At 50.7% G+C, this 4,870-nt stretch overlaps 1 protein-coding gene across 1 annotated transcript in view; it reads right to left on the minus strand.

Moving 5' to 3' along the window:
- The window catches only part of Rin2 (Ras and Rab interactor 2), a 208,223-nt gene extending 205,102 nt beyond the window's left edge, over positions 1-3,121 (minus strand). The window contains exon 1 of the mRNA XM_027421601.2: positions 2,975-3,121. The gene's annotated coding sequence lies outside the window, so the exon portion shown is untranslated. The remainder of the gene's footprint in view (positions 1-2,974) is intronic.
- Positions 3,122-4,870: the final 1,749 nt, after the last annotated feature.

The following is a 4,870-nucleotide window of genomic DNA, read 5'->3' on the forward strand; positions in this document are numbered from 1 at the left end:
CCATGCATAGTTTGCAAACATGCCACATCATGGTGTCATCCTAGAATCCCTGTTAGCATTTCCCTAGCATGCCATTGTCACTCTAGTGAATCTCCTGCTCTGGGTCATGTTGATGCAGTCTGGGCAAATCCTCTGGGATGCAGCTGGACCTGGAGGCTGGCCTCCCTTGGTGCTTTGACACTTTTGGGCTTCCATATCTTCATCTACAAACTGTGATTTGGATTGTGTGAGAAACAGTTGAGATACTGTCTATAAAAATAAAGATCCATGAAAATATTATCTGCTTTCTTCAGAGCCATTACCATCTTAAGGTATACTTCATTCTGTGTATTCTTCAAAATGCTTTAAAAGGAGATACTCTGTTCATTCTTTCATTCAATCCACACACCTTCAGGGACAAGTCACAAGGGTTAGGACTTGGCTTTGGGAAGCTCACTGACAGTGGACAAGTCGAGTTCCTGGCATATGCATTGGGAATAACATATGCACACACACACACACACACACACACACACACACACACACACACACACACACACACACACACAGAGAGAGAGAGAGAGAGAGAGAGAGAGAGAGAGAGAGAGAGAGAGAGAAGCGCACACGCATGCATGCTTTTCTAGTGCTGCTGGCAGTGGTGGAATCTCACCAGGCAAAGAAGGAAGAAGATATGGCAACGTTTCTTACTGAAACCATTAAGATCCTTGAAGAATCATTAGACATCTTGGATAGAGCAACAGGGGTTGGACATGCTGTGTTATAGGATGCACGAGAAGAATGGGCCTAATGATGGGGTCCTCTTAAAGGTCCCCTGATAAAGTAAAGGATGTATATGTCTCAAGAAGAGGAGGAGGACGACGAAGTTAAGTAAGGAGGTTACTTCTAGGAAGCAAAACAACTCTTTGCAGTAGCTATGGACCATGACTTTGGGGAGGTACTAGGGAGGTCCCCTTGGAGGAGGATGAGAACTTCTGGGGTGGTATCTTAGTTGCTTTTCTATGGCTGTGATAAAACACACAAGGCAAGACAATTGGCCAAGGCAAATTACAGCAGGAAGGGTTTATTTGGGGCTTACAATCTCAGAGGGATAGAAGTTCATCACCACAATTCAGGGAGCATGGAGGCAGGCAGGCAGACATGGTGCTGGGGCAGCAGCTGAGAGCTTACATCCTGATCCACAAACAGGGAGCAAAGAGCACCCTAGGAATGGCAAGACCTTTGAATCCTCAAAGCCCACCCATTTGACACACCTCCAGGGCCACACCACCTCCTAATCCTTCTTAAACAGTTCCACCAACCAGAGGCCAAGCATTCAAACATATGAGCCCATGGGGGTCCATTTGCATTCACACCACCACAGGTGACATGTCTGAATAAGCAGTCACATACCCTAGAGGGAACTCATTGCTCTGAGATCCTATCTGCACCCAAGGGAATTCCTGGGAGCTGGCCATTCCTCTCCATCATGTCCCCCAACCTCAGTGACCTAGAACAAACCCCAACACAAAAGCTCCTGCCCACACCCTTCTCACACCCTAAGTATAAAGGCCCCTTGCTGTCTCAACCCCTTCAAATCCCCATGTCCCCTAAGGAGAAAGCATGAAAAATACCAAAGTCCAGAGACATAGGGAGCCTGAGGCCAGGAGGCAAATGAGCCTCTCTGTGCTCTTAACAAAACATCCTCCCCTGTCTGAACTAGGGGAAAGGTTAATAAAAGTTCTGTAGTCAATAAACATGACTATGCTGGAAGCCCAAGTTGCCCTATATGATGCATGCCATTGTCAACCCTCATAAACCACAAAATAGGGACAAACGGGGGCACTGGTCCCACTGGACAATAATGCCCGAACACAATAACTAGCACCTGTATTTATTTAAAATGTTGACATTTTGTTCATCACAGATCTTTTAAAACAAGTTTCTTCTTTAAAAGCACTGTGCTGAAGTTACTATTTATCTTAATTTCCGAGTGTTGCCAAGTGTTTACATTTCTTCAATATTTAGGAAGTCCTGTTGATGGATGGACCTTGTTCCTAAGAAACCACAATGCAACTAAGCTCTGCAAGGAAGCATGGATTCACTATCTGCAGATTGCTGGTTGCCTCTGCTGCAGAACTAGGAAAGCCCCAGGGACTTGAAGGCTCTGAGAAGAGAGGCGCCTCTCAAGGCTCAAAGGCCGACCTTGCCTTGTATTTCTTGGCAAAACTTCATCCGCTTTCCAGCTGAACTTCTGCAAACCCTGCAATCCCTGGCAGTCGAGGAACCTCCATAGCAGGAAGGTAGACTCCACGCTCCTGGCTAAGAGTGGAGTACCAGCCCAGAAGGGGACCCCCTAAGCATTCAAGTGGGAAAATGGCCCTTTCTCTTCCCAGCTGGAACCCAGAACTTCTGCACTGCAGGCTGCAACGCCCTCAATCACTGTGACAGTCCACGCGCCCTCCTGCAAGGACTCACTGACCCCTCTGCTCCACTGTAGGGGGAAAGCGTCGGATCACAGCATGTGCTCTGCACCGACGCTTGGGGTCTGGCTCTCCAGCACAGGCACTTCTGACACACGGCGGCAGGCGGCGTGGCAGGAGAACTCAACAAAGGTCCCCACCTCCCAGTTCAGGTGCACGCGCTCGTGAATATACACAAATACACACACGCGCACACACACGCACCTGCACCTCCAGTCACCTCACCCGCACCCTCGGTGGCTGCCTAACTACCTACCCCTGCAAAGGTCAGCCGTGGACATTTCGTGATCTTCCCAGGTTCTGACCCTGGAAGGTCACCCTTCCTCAAGTTCTAGAGTCCTGACTCGCCTTTGCCCCCCTGCCCCACACTGGTCCCGTAGGATCGCTGAGGACGCCAGCTGGTTGGTTCTCTCCCCTTCTAATCTCAACAAACAGAACATTGGGACACTGCACCTCACGGCTGGTACTCGGTTCTCCCCACTGGAGGTGGGGTCTCCAATACCACCGCCCCTTACCTCGCGCTCTTGATGCAGATCCCGGAGGCGGGGGTGACCGACGGGTCGGTGACTGAGCGGGGCTAGGATTCCCCGCCCAGGAGGAGGAAGAGAAGGCCAAGGAGCGGAGGGGCGTGGCTGGGGCAGAAGGGAAAGGCTTTGTGTCTGCCTCCGCCCCTGCCCCTCTGAAGATCCCCTCCTCCCGGGTCCCCTCCCAGCTTCTCTGAGACCCAGTCGGGGTGAGCTGGTTGGAGGTGAAGAGCAAGGCGCCTGCGCGACCCCTGGTCCCGCCCACCCTCGGGCTTTAAGCGGGTTGGGTTACCAGGAACTCTTAAGGCTGGGACGTGTGGGACTGAATCAAGAAGTTTACCTAGCCCGGAGAGAACTTGGCAGGACCCACTGCTACCCTCCTTGGCTCCACCCGGCTCCCTCTGCGCTCCCCGCCATCGTCAGAGTTTGTTTCTGGGAGGTTTCCGCTTTCTCCTTTCTTTTCGGATGGACGCGTGCACGCACCTCCCCTTAGACCAACTTCGGATTGCGGGAAAGGGGCCGCAAGGACTGGAGAAGTTCAGCTGCGAGGGTCCAGGGTTGTGTGGGGGTGGGGGTGGGGGTGAGTTGTAGTGTGGGGCACGGTCCCTAGCCTGGGGTCAATGCTGGCCGCTGCCACCCATGTTTGAGTGTGTGCTGGTCCCCCTGGCACGCGCTGTGGGGAGGTGGGATGGAGTTGGCCCTGCACTCCAAGTCTAAACCTCCTTGAAGACCTAGCAGAATGGAAGGGAAGGGACAGTGCCTGATAAGGTGATCCTTTGTGCAGAGCTGGCAGTCACCTAAGTGCTAAGTGACCGGTGTCACGTGTCACAAAGGGACTCGCAAGCTTATTCTAAGAGTCCCGTATTGTGCTCAGAATTGGAAAAGGAATACAGAGACCTTTTCATTGTGTATACTTCCACCTACGGCAAAGGATAGGTGTTTGTGAAAGCAGGCTTCTAAAAATTTTTTAAAAAAAGTACTTATCATTCACCAGGAGTCTGCCAGCACCAGCAAAACCTAAGCCACCAACCACACTTCTCTTTGTGTGCCAAATCCCGTTTAATAATTCAGTAGCCACTATGCACCCGGCTGTGTTGCAAGCTTGAGATGTGTTGGAGAATAAATCATCTGCCCTGCTCTGGTGGCTATGATATGCAGAGGGTTAAGGGTGGGCTGGAAGAAGGGAAGCCGCACACACCAAAGGCAGATTGCTGGGATGTTAGAAGAGATCAGCGATGAAGAAAAAGACAAAGGACATGGACAGCTGGAGCCTGGAGCCCTAGTGTCTGACCCAGGTTATAGAATGAAACAGGGTATGATCCTCCTGCAGGAGATGCTTGGAAAAAGGCGAAAGATGAGAGGGAGCTGAGCAAAGATTGGGGGGGGGGGGCATATGTTGTGGAGCTCTGGGAAAAGAAGGAAGTTCAAGCAGATTTGAGCAGTGGGTTCCATGATTGGTGCAGCTGGAACCCCCACTGTAGAAGCAGAGAAGGAAACAGGCTAGAGAGAAGAGGCAGGGGACACAGAGCAGACTCAGAGCCCAAAAGTGGGAGAGGCACTTGGAATCCCACAGATTTTGAAGGGAGCATTGATAGTTCCTAAGACAGAGGTTCTCAGCATGTGGTCAAGACCCCATTGGAGTTTGCATATTAGATATCCTGCATATCAGATCTTTACATTGTGATTGATAATAGTAGCAAATTAGTTATGGTGTGTCAATGAAATTATTTTATGGTTGGGGGGTCCCCACAACATGAAGAACTGTATTAAAGAGTCACAGCATTAGGAAGGTTGAGAACCACCGTCTTAAGAGATGTGAACAAAGGGATGGTACCCCATCCCTCCCTTTCTCAGCCTCATTCACCCCAAGAGGGTTTACTTCACTAG

Source organism: Cricetulus griseus, chromosome 6 (genome assembly GCF_003668045.3).
Source record: "Cricetulus griseus strain 17A/GY chromosome 6, alternate assembly CriGri-PICRH-1.0, whole genome shotgun sequence".
NCBI lineage: Eukaryota > Metazoa > Chordata > Mammalia > Rodentia > Cricetidae > Cricetulus > Cricetulus griseus.